Raw genomic sequence first — 12294 nt, forward strand, 5'->3', positions numbered from 1 at the left:
TTCAGCCGGGGCCATGCTGAATTGCAAACTCCTCCTGGGTAGCCAGTGAGGGGCTGTCCTGTAGGCAGATGGGGTCAGGAATTCAGGAGAGGACTGGGCAGGGACATGTTTCAGCGACATGTAGAGGTGAGGCTTAGTAATCTCGGTATACAGTGAAGGAAGTTCAATTACAGAGGTTACCTATGACGTTCAAGACCACGCAGCTAATGAGTCAGAATTTGAACTCAGTTCGGAAACCCCTCTTTTATGCTGAATTCCTGTTCTGTTGAAGAAGGTTTTAGATGTTAAAAAAGAAAACCCTCGCGCGAATCTCTCAATTTAAAAACAAACAAACAAATCTTTGTATCTCAGCTCAAACGTTCCTCTGTCTAAGCTCAGATCCAGAGCCAGCTGGCCACCCGCTCACTTGAAAAAAAAAGTAGAATCTCACTTTTGAGAGCCTTCCGTTGGCTTGAAAAGCAGTCACGCTTCACAGTCCACCCGACAGAGACTTGTTTTTGGCAGCGACACAAAGAGATGATGTCATTGTCTGAGGACAGGGAAAGCCTGTGTGTCTTTGATTCCCCTTCAAATCCATCACAGCTGGCTTCTCACACCTGTTGCTGGCAGCAGTGTAAAGTGGTACAGCATTTTTGGAAAGACCAGTCTCAAGATGTAGCAAGAATATTAAAAATGTTTATATCCTACGACCTCAAAGTTTTAATTCTGGTCACCTAATCTTAGGAAATAATCAGAATCACATAAAAATATCTTTGGCTCAGTGACATTCATCCCAACCCTATTTATGGTGCTGGAATTTTTTTCAAGCATCTAATATCCAGTGGAGCAACGGTGGAGTAAACTATAGATGTGAGAGATTATTTTTAGAAAGAAGTTGAAAAATCATGGAAGTGGTTCTATTGAAATGTTAGGCTGAAAAGGCAGGGTGCAGTGTTGTATTTTGGTATAGTCTTCATCTATATTGCAGTTATTTTTTAAAATAATTGGTAACTCATAGAATGGACAGAAAATGTCATATATGTGAAAGGATGCTGTTAAGAGTTGAACGGGACCTCGCTTTCTCTCCCTAGAATAGAAAACTAAGGGCACAACTGAAAACAGAAGACCTTAGGCGGCTCGCATGCTACCTGGCCACTTCCTCAGGGCTCACTGAGAGGTGCCATGGCAGCACAACAGCACCTACCACCACCACCTCCAAGTCCCATCTCCATCAGCACCATCTGACAGTATCAGTGGAATCCTGAAAGGTAGGTGAAGATACCTGCTTGGGAAATACAGGAACGCCACAGAGAAGTTCTAGTTCTCCTTTCCTACTCTGTCCTCACCCATCGGTTAGCGAATGGAGGATGTGTGGAAGGTTTCCACCCTTGTCAAAGCCAAGGGAAAGAGGGGCCAAGAGAATTGCTCAGAATAGCTGGTGCAAGCCAGCAAGAAGGAGAAACTGGCTCCTCCATTGGCCTCTGCTTGGTCCCCATACTTGCTGGCCTGCTCCTAGAGAACTGAAGAAAGGATCAAGAGACGGACATTGGGGAACAGAGAGCTAGGTCTCTAATACAACATTTCTATAGAGAAGATGAAATGTTTCTCATCCCTGACCTCAGAAACAATATAGAGTTTCACGTGGGAAGAGAGGCATTCGGGAACAGTCATTTCCTCAGTGCTAACTTTGTGCTATCAGTAAAAATGGGACCATAATAAGTGTTTACAAAGACACAAGAGTGCATCTTGCATCACCATCTCTTTGGGAGGCTGTTCATTTCCTCCACCTCTTCTGCAGCTTTCACATGCTACTTGAAACAGCCCACTCCAACTTTTTGACCTGGCTAACATTTATCCATCCTTCAAGTATTAGTTTAAATATAACTATTTCCATGAACTCTCTAGGCAACTTTAGGGCCTTTCTCCTACATAACTTCATTATTTTGAAAATATTTCCATTATAGCAATGATTTCATTTTATCGCAGTAATCTCTGTGCTAGTGCTAATGCACTCACACCAGCACTGGTAATTCTGCCCTGGCCCATGAGCTCCGCCAAGGCTGGACCAACTCTTTTTTTTATTATTATTATTAAATTTATTGGAGTGACATTGGTTAATAAAATTATATAGGTTTCGAGTGTATAGTTCTGTAATACATCATCTACATATTGCATTGTGTGTTCACCACCCAGAGTCAGTTCTCCTTCCATCACCATATATTTGAGCCCCCTTACTGTCATCTCCCACCCGCCTCCCCCTTTACCCTCTGGTAACCACTAGACTGTTGCCTGTGCCTATGAGTTTTTGTTTCTCATTTGTCTGTCTTATTCTTTTGTTGTTTTCAGTTTTGTATCCCACATATGAGTGAAGTCCTATGGTTTTCAGCTTTTTCTGTCTGACTTATTTTGCTTAGCATGATAATCTCAGGATCCATCCATGCTGTTGCAAATGGCAGTATTTCATCCTTTCTTATGGCAGAGTAATATTCCGTTGTGTATATATACCACATCTTCTTTATCTATTTATCTATCGAAGGACATTTTGGTTGTTTCCATGTCTTGGTCACTGTGAATAATGCTGCAATGAACATTAGGGTACATATATCTTTATGGATAAATGTTTTCAGATGTTTGGGGTAGATAGAAGAGGGATTGCTGGGTCATATGGTAATTCTATTCTTAATTTTTTGAGGAACCTCCACACTGTCTTCTGTAATGGCTGCACCAGTCTGCATTCCCACCAACAGTGTATGAGGGTTCCTTTTTCTCCACAGCCTCTCCAACACTTGTTATTGTCTTGTTGATGATAGTCATTCTAAGAGGTGTGATGTTGTATCTCATTGTGATTTTGATTTGCATTTCCCTAATAGCTAGTGACCTTGAGCATCTTCTCATGTATCTGTTGGCCCGTTTGTATGTCTTCTTGGGAGAAGTGTCAGTTCAGGTCCTCTGCCCATTTTTTAATTGGATTGTTTGTTTTTTTGTTGTTGAGTTGTATGAGTTCTTTATATATCTTGGATATTAGCCCCTTATTGGGGGTGTTGTTTGCAAATATCTTCTCCCATTTGGTTGATTGCCTCTTTGTTTTGTTGATGATTCCTTTTGCTGTGCAGAAGCTTTTTAGTTTGATATAGTCCCATTCATTTATTTTTGCTTTTAATTTCCTTGCCTTTGAGGTCAAATTCGTAAAATCCTCTCTAAGACCAAGTGGACCAACTCTTACCCACCTTGTATACTTAGCACCTGGCAGAGAATCCAGGCTGTCAGAATAGTCACAGCCTCAAATATTGCTGGTCACCATGGTATACAGAAAAAGAGAGTGTGGCCAGCTGCAGCCTAGCCCAGAAATGACATATCAGTTCTGTTTTCTTGGCCAAAGAAAGTCACGTGGCTGCACTTAACTTCACAGGGGCAGGGACATGCAACACTATGATGTGCCAAGAGGAGAACTGGGAATTTGGGGTGCAGACTACCAGTGACTGCCACATGAATAAGTCTTGCAACAACTAATGGGATAATGTCATAAGTTGTAAGGATTAAATAACACATGTATAAAGTGCTTAGAAAACTGTGAAATGCTACACAAAGATTATTTAAAACTTGTCATGGAAGTAAAATGTATGGATGTGCACACAAAGGAAATAAATCCAACACGAGGGAGCAGGGGAAGACTTCGTGGCAGGTAATGGCGATTGTAAGACAGTGAGAACTTCGACATGTGGAAATGGTAGAGCAGGCCTTCCAGGTGGAGGGAACAACAAAGGTCTGGAGAGAGTACAGTCAAGGGCACATGTGAGTAATGCCATAGCTCGTGTAGCTTGAGAAGAAGGCATCTGTTGCAAATAGCATCCCTACAGGGTGGAGCTTCCAATGGCCAGCTGGAAAATAAAACGCCAGCAGTGCCATTTTCAGAAGCAAAGGTGCCCATATGCAAGAACCCAGATGCCAGGGATACACAGACAGCAGTCCAACCCCAAGGCCACACGCATGCTAGCAATCGGATGAGCTCATCGCCGTCTCGAGAGCTCATTACACAGCCTGGCACGTGAGAGGCTCTGCCACTCACCCCACCCAGACAGAACGACAGAGATGAGATCATCAGCCTCATTTTTTTTTTTTTTTTAAATCACCATTTAAACAGCAGAAAATGCGTGGCCTCATGCTGTCAGGAAAGCTGTCACCATGGAAAAGAGAAAGAGAAAGTCCCCCAAATTAGTGTTGAATCCCTTCCAAGAACTGTCAATATTTTTGGAAGCCCCCAGAGAACAAATGTGTGCTTGAACCTGGCAGGATCTGCCGTGTTGAAGAGACTGACTCCTGGCTGATTGATGGTGGCCAGTCGGTGCCATGTTCGGTGGGTGACATCTAAGACAGTTGGCAGCTTGGAAAGCGAACAAAATGCCTCAGCCATAGGCTAATGAGAACACGTGCAAAATCTTTCAGAAAACTTAGAGGGGGATACATATTACAAGGCAGTGTTTATATTTGTAACCCGAGTTGTACGAGTTTTACACAGACCTGCTCAATAAAGTAGATCTTTAACATGTTGCCCCACCCCCAGATCATTTGTTTCTGGGGGTCTCCATAGGTGAACCAGGCTCGCTGGGCCCTGCATCAGTCAGTCAAGGCGCTCTCGAAGGTGGATAATGTGAGGAGAGTATATTAAGAGGACTATTTAAGAGGACTTTTATTGGTAATAGTGGGACTGTTATCATTGCGTTTGGCCACCAGCTGCCCCATGGAGGGTATGATCTTGCGTAAGGCAGCTCAGTCACTACGGGAAGGTGTGTGTGGATCACCCTCCCTGTCACTGGCAGCAGGTTCTTCCTGGGCAAAGCACCTGGGCAGCCCATCCACACGTCTATCCAGTCCCCCTTGCCCTGTTTGGATCCACTTCTCCACGTATATCCGGGGAGTCAATCCCGCAGGATACTGGTGGGCTTCTCTTCCGAAGGGGAAATTTAGAAGGGAAACTGAGCGGGACAAACTACTCACCTGCAGCTACCACTTTGGTGGTCATTCGTCCTTGACTTCATCTGCTGGTACACACGGGGTATTACCCTCCTCCCCCTGCCCATCTGTTTTGCCCCTGAGGATGCCCATTATGTGAACCATTTCCACAGTCCGCTGTGTACACAGTCAGGCTCCGTTGTCTGACGATCGTAGTAGTTGCCACCCCTTGGTTTCTGGCAGGTAAGCCTATCCCCTGGCCTCTGTTGTCTTAGGGCCTTATTGTCCCCATTGCTATCTGCAAGCCAAGGTCTTTAGCAGCCTCTCCTGCGTCAGGCCTGGCCCACAGAGGAGATCCACCGCTCTCTGTGATGCTGATGCCCTCTCAACAGAGGATTCCTTACGTGTGGGGAAGTGGTTTGTCCTCCAAGCCTTCCCATGAATCACCTGATGGCTCTCCCCCAGTGTAGAAATGGTAAATCAATCCCAGCATGCCCCCTTCCCTGAGTCATTCATTCACTCCCTCCCTCCACCACCTGCCAAGGCACTTCTTCTAGCTGTTCACCTTTGCTCAGCTTAAGGCACTGCCTTTCCTGTGCTTCCAGGATCATGAATTCACACCATCTCCTTGGGTCCTTGGCAGGATGTTTGACGCTGTAACTCAGGAAGTGCACCTGAGTCAATAAACTCTATCCCGTTTCATGTTCTGCCCCCTTGATCAAGCACCCTTAGAATCCACTCCCATGCATACTCTCTGGCTTCAGGCGGAAAATGATGGCTAGGTTTCCATCCTGTCTTCAAATCATAAACGAACCATTTATACCTTATTCAGTGCCCCTAGTCTTACTATATTTATTGTCTTACGAATACTCTTAATACTGTTGGTACTAATGAAGTAAATGATTCTATGGATGAGGCAGTATTTTGTGTAACCTTGGAGATTTCTCTTTCCTGAGGACAAAGAAGGTCCAAGAGACCCTTACCTGTAGGCATGATCCCAAGAGAATGATTCAGTGAAGAACCCACGAGACAGAGAAAAGGGTGGGGGGTGAAAGAGGAGAAACTGAGGAAAGACTAGCTTCATGGAGAAGACGGCCAGTGGTATGAGTGATCACACAGATGGGAACCAGAAAAGGGTCTGGGGTGTGGCAAGTAGGAACATCTGAACAAGAGTTGGCACAATAGCCAGGACAGTGGGGGCAGTGCGAGGCCTTCCTATGTGTCAGAAACCTCTGCTTTTCTCCTCGTCCCACTGGAACGGAGCACAGTGCTGGCAAAGGGACCCAGCGTATTTCTTCCAAAGAACATTAAGTGCTGTTGGATGACTCAACATAGAAGCAATTTCTCCCCTTTTCTGAATTATCTTATCCCTTTTCTGTATTTCTCTGCATCACTTTCAATATTAAGATTGTTGATATTTTCATGCAGGTCTTAATCTCTTTCCTTTTCTAAATTATAAGCTTTACAAAAGCAGAATCTTTTATTTCCTTCCGCCCTAACAGCCTGGCACAGTCTTATACGCATCAGGTATAAGCCGAACATGACAGCAGGTGTTCAATAGCGTTTGTTCAGTGAATGAGTGAAACAGAGTAAATGCATGAGTGGGAGGTCAGTGATGCTTCCTTACATGGTAGGCCTTTTATTAGATGTACTTTATTGAATATATACCTATATTAAATCAACATAAGTGCGTCGAGGGGGTCAAAAGGAAACTCTAAATACTAACTATTGAGAACTATCTATGTAAAAGAATTTCTTAAGGTGTTTTGGAAAAGGAAGCCTAGAAAATGGAGACTTCTTTTATCTGCTATTTCTCATTTATTCATTAATTACCCCAAATTTCTATTTAAATGTTGTTAATGTGTCTGCTAAAATTATCTATTGATTGACATAATAAAGTAACATCTCAGACCTCATGCTGCAAAACCAGCTAGCTAGCTTCTTTCACACTTAAGAGCTAATTTCAGAGGTGAGACTAAGTTCCCAGGTCTGTGAATGTTTGAGACTTTAAAATTATCCTGGATCCTCAAGCAGCACCCAGCCCATAGTTGACATGGCAGACACAGGGATATGACCTTGGGTGGCTGCCACGTCTTGTATTCAGATGCTTTGTGTCTTAGTCTTCCCAAGACCTGGGGAGATACCGTGTTTCCCCAAAAATAAGACCTAGCCAGACAAAATAAGACCTGATCTTATTTTGCTATAAGACCGGGTATAATGTGATTTGATATGATATGATATGATATGATATGATATGATATGATATAATATGAAACTGTCTCTTGCTCCAAAAGACGCATTAGAGCTGATTGTCTGGCGAGGCCTTTTTTTCGGGGAAACAAGGTATGAGTCATAGTCCCTGCTTTACAAATGAGAGTTTCAATCGCAGAGATGAAATCCTGCCTTAAGACCACACAGCCATGAACTGGTAGTGCTAGAGTCCACCACGGCTGGGTCTGTCTGAGTCACGTGCTCTTCATCTGTTACGAGACTGGGGTTTCAGACCCGCGTGGATGCCATGACAGCAGTCGCCTCTTGAAGAATCACAGTTATTTTTGAGTTCTTACTTGGGGAGGAGCAGAGCTGGGATACAGCCCAGTCTGTTTCTAGAGCTTTCATCTGTAACCACCAGGCTGCACTGCCTCCCAGGAGCTGGCAGCCAGGCTGCTCTTTGAAGGTAAGTAGGAATAACCAATGAAGGCTGGGAGAAGCATATCTGTGCAGAGGGAACGGCATGTGTGAAGTTCTGGGTCTGGGGACATAACTGAACTCCACATGCCTGGAGCAGAGAGTTCATCTGGGAGAACTGGCATGAAACGGTGCTGCTGGTGTTGGCCCCGGGAAGGAGATGTATTTTAAGAGCAGAGCAGGGCTGTCCACGAGGTTTCTCAAAGGCGGGGCGGCTGGGAGGGCAGGAGCGAGCCGTGGCAGGTGATTCGTTCTCTTTCTCACATCCGTTCTCGGTCTGATGGGAGCACAGGCTGCGTTCAAGGCCGTTTTGGCCAAACGTGTGGAAGCAGAATGTGTGTTCTATTCAAGATCCCTCTGGCGTCAGTAGCCTGTCTCTGAGGCTGATGCCTCTCGTGGTTCTGAAAATGAACCTCCTAGCTACTCCATTGCCCACAGCTCCTTCGCCTCACCAGAGACCTACTGTGCGCATCCCCTAAGCACTTGGCGTTATTGGTACGTTGTAGCAAACACTCTATGTGGTGGATCAAGCCTTTGTTGTGTTTTAGGAAGCAAACGTCGATATTTTTAGGGATTGCTCTTTGTCGGTTTACAAGAAGGGTCTCATTGATGGTCATCAAGACCCCTCGAGGTGGGCACTCTCATTTTAAAGGTGTGAAAAAGGAGGCTCCTGGCAGTGAAGAGGCAACAGGAAAATTTTATGAATGGGCAGCTATAACAGATTAAAATAATGTTCATTTCAAAAGAGAACAGCAGTTCAACTAGGGGAAAGGTGTTTCAGATTCACGGGTGGAGCAGACGAATCAGAAGTCATTGGGAAGGACTTTTTGTTTGTGGAATTCAGAGTTCTGGTTGGTTACGCCTGGTTTTTATTTTCCTGCAGCTCCTGTGTGTTTCCTCTCCTTTGGGCTTTCGTACTTGCTCTCTTAACAGTTTTTGTAGACCAGGTCCATGTACTTAGCATGCTTGTTGTCACACAGCAGCCTAGCAGACTGTCCCGTGTCTTTCCTTAAGGAAAGAAGAGTCTGTGAGACTGTGCATCTCTGGGACTGTATATTTCTCTCTATTCAGTCTCCAAAAGAGGGTTTGTGGCCAATGATGAGTAAGATTTCCCACGGGGGAGGGGGACAACCCAAGCCAGGCGGAACCCCATGGAGACCCCCGATGAGCTGCCTTAGAAAGATTTGGGAAAGGGCCTTGTCTCCCCTTCCCCCTGACTGGGAAAAGCAGCTGCTGGCTCTGACTTTTCCCTCTCACCTAATTGGGAGAAAAGTCTTGAGAGTGATAAGATTAAGCTCGCTCTGCTCAGCTCTGTGAAATAATTTCGACATGTGATGTATGTCCCTCAAAAGAGTTGCACACCTCACCTCAAGGACTTTCTGCTCCGGCCGTTTGAAGATCAACATAATTGGTTTGGGTTGTTTCTATAACGTAATAAATGAGTCCCACAGACCGTGCCAAAAACACTGCTACTTCCTTGTATACTTATCAATAAAAACCTCCAGTCGGCTCAAATCTGGGCTCCAGTCTTTCAGAACTGTGAGGCCCCTGGCCTCCTGAGATTTAACTGCATTAAGTCTCTGTATGTTTCTTTCTTAAAACTTAACCCAAAGCCGCCCCTTCTCGCACCCTCACTGCCCACGTTGTGCTGGACGCGACATATCCTTAGCTCACACACTGCCTCTGTGCCCAGCGCTTCCCTCCTCTGGGTCACCGTGGCAAGGGTTTCCACTGGATGCCCCGTGAGCAAACCTACTCACACCCAAACTCTCCTCCCACCGCATCTCCTTGCTTCCCAAGCTCCCCATCTGTCCAACGTCCCACGCCGTGAACGTATGGATTCCTCATAATGCTGTGTACACAATACATGTCCATAAAATGTCACTAGCTGACACACCTGTGCACTCAAGAACGTCCTGTCATACACTCACATATATGCACTTCTTGTAATTAAAAAAAAAAAAAAAAAAAAAAGGAACGTTTAGAGGAAAAGAGTAGGGTTACGAAGACGATAGTAATGCTTCAAGTATGAACATTTAATTGAGTTGTTCACCCAACATGACTTTGCTGATGGCATGTGGGCTGGTAAATTATTGGGTGGCTGGAGGAAGTGAGGGGGACTTCAGAAGACAGGTCTTCCTTGGGAAAGGCACATTTAAATAGGATTAGCCTGTGGGGGTTCATAAAGAGATGCTGAAAAGAAGAAGGTGGCCCAGAAAAAGGAAGTTACACATCACGTCTTTCACACTTATTTTTTCAAAAGAAGGCTAACACTTTCCCCCCACTTTCTATACACACAGAAGTTTGTGTGATCCTTCTTTTAGGGCAGAATGACAATTGTGACAGTTTGTTGGGCGCCACTCTTTATCTCTCACTTTCCCTAACATGTTCGTTGAAACAAATAGCTTCCTGACCTGGATGTTGAAATCATTGAGGGGGCTGGGCAATGGCATACTGATTTTTGTATCCTTGGAGCTTAGATGGTGCCTGGTAAATCGAATTTTTGAGTCAGTAAATGTCTATTCAATGATTGAATGGATGGATGAATAGACAATGACATTTATTATCCTCAAGAAGATTGCAATACGTTGCACAGAGGAAAGAGCATCCTTGGAGAGAAAGGTGGAAAGTGAAGTAAACCAAGGGCGCAGCTCTGGGAACTGAAAGCTGTACTTTAGGTGGGAACAGTGCTTCAGGGCTTCAAATACTATATTAAAAATCAAATCTGAATTTCACATTTCTTCTATGGCGTGTTTTGCATTCTAGACAATGCTGGCAATATTTTGAAAGTTATTGTTAACATTAAATTAGAATCCCAGCTTGATTGAGGTGGCAAGCACCGAATTTCTTGGAGATGTTGCAAAGCACTCTCACCGAGTGACTAACTTCTGAATTGAAGGGAATTGAAAGAACTTTTAACCCATCCTCCATATTAAAGATGAGGAAATGCAGACCCAGAAAAAGGAGGTGGTTTGTTCAAGAGCTGTGTAATATAGTTTTATAAATGCTGTCTCGACCTAATTTTGAGGCCCTAGCTGGTGGCTAGTTAGTTCCCCTCCTGAGCAACTGATTAAATCCACAGCCCACCTATTTTCCTTACTGACATCTCACACTCTGGGCCGATACACCCACCCTAATTGCCTCAGGGCCAGGTCCCAGGCAACCAGGGACAGCCCTGACCACCCAGAGCTCACGGCAATTATTCGAACGAGCCAATCCTGAACCTGTTCTCCCTGACAGACTGATTCCTTCCCAAGGAAGCCACACTAAAGGTGCTCGTCCAGTTTTCTCTCTGTCTCTCTCTGCCTTGTGACTAACCCCAGGGCAATCCCTGAGTGACCCTGTGTGGCACGCTCTGTCCTCTCTCTCACAAAAATGAAGATTCATGCCCTTCTTTTAGGAAAGCCTTTAGCCCATCCAGCAAGAGCTGTGGAATTTGACACTTGCTCTCAGAAAGTCCTACTTTGTGGCTGATTGAAATAACTTCTGTGGTTGCCTCTGTTTCTTTCAGCTCTTTAGCAGGGTTGAAAAATGGCTGAGTGCCTGTCTCCCTAAGGAATTGTTCTATTCCTGCAGCCTTAAACATGATGCGTGCTTCACTCTAGTTGATGCCTAAAGTCCAGAACCAGGTAAAGGGAACTTTGAGTAGCCTTTCCAAATGGATTTTTAAGAAAAAATGTCTTCATGGCAGTGACACATATATGGACAATTGAACTATTAAGTACAATTTCCTTTTTTTTTTAAATGGGCATGCCTCTTACATATTTTTTTAATAATCCATTTCTTAGTGACAAAACAAATCACACACATAGACATCTCATGGTTGCTAACAGCTTATTTATTTCTCATCTTTCTTTTGTGGGCTAATGTTATCTTCAAGGTGAATGCTTACTTTTGATCTGAGAACTGGTCTGGAAGGGAAGTAAATGTCATTGAATCTCATTTCTCCAATCTTATGTTTGAACCTACAGTAATACCCCCTTATTCTCTGTTTCCCTGTGCCAGCTTCAGTTACCCATGGTCAACTGAGGTCGAAAAATATTAAACGGATAATCCCAGAAACAAACAATTGGTAAGTTTGAAATTTTGTGCTGTTCTTAGTAGCATGATGAAATCTCGCGAGTCCCTCTACGTCCCGCCCAGGACGTGACTCTTCCCTTTGTCCAGCGTCTCTGCGCTGTAGACGCCCCCGCTCATTAGTCACCATCTTGCTGTCACAGTGCTTGTGTTCAAGTCACCCTGATTTCACTTCATAATGGCCCCAAAGTGCAAGAGTAGTGATGCTGGCAATTCGTTGGACATGCCAAAGAGATGCTGTAAAAAGTGCTTCCTTTAACTGAAGAGGTGAGTACAGTACAATATGATTGAGAGAGAGAGAGAGAGAGAGGAAAGATGACATTCACATAGTTTTTATAACAGTATATTGTTATAATTGTTCTATTTTATTGTTAGTTATTGGTAATATCTTACTATGCCTAATTTATAAATTATACTTCATCATAGGTATGTATATATAGGAAAAAACACACCCTATATATAGTGTTTGGTAGTATCCAAGGTTTCAGGCGTTCACTGGGGGCCCAAGGAAAAGGGGGGGAGCTACTCTACTAAACAAAGTTCTCAACTTTTTCAAGAATAAGAAGTCATGTTTGGGATCAAAAAATTTCACAGATCCCT

General features: G+C 44.2%; 1 long non-coding RNA gene across 2 annotated transcripts in view; it reads left to right on the forward strand.

Moving 5' to 3' along the window:
• Positions 1-12294, forward strand: part of LOC141567803 (uncharacterized) — a 34610-nt gene that overhangs the window by 1447 nt on the left and 20869 nt on the right. Inside the window, exons 3-5 of one of the 2 annotated variants that reach the window (XR_012490648.1) lie at positions 1071-1247; positions 11623-11689; positions 11838-11940. This is a non-coding gene — a long non-coding RNA (uncharacterized LOC141567803). Of the gene's footprint in view, positions 1-1070; positions 1248-11622; positions 11690-11837; positions 11941-12294 lie in introns of those variants that run through there. The other variant, XR_012490647.1, reaches the window with a different exon arrangement.

The sequence above is a fragment of the Rhinolophus sinicus genome, linkage group LG12, assembly GCF_036562045.2.
Source record: "Rhinolophus sinicus isolate RSC01 linkage group LG12, ASM3656204v1, whole genome shotgun sequence".
Lineage (NCBI taxonomy): Eukaryota > Metazoa > Chordata > Mammalia > Chiroptera > Rhinolophidae > Rhinolophus > Rhinolophus sinicus.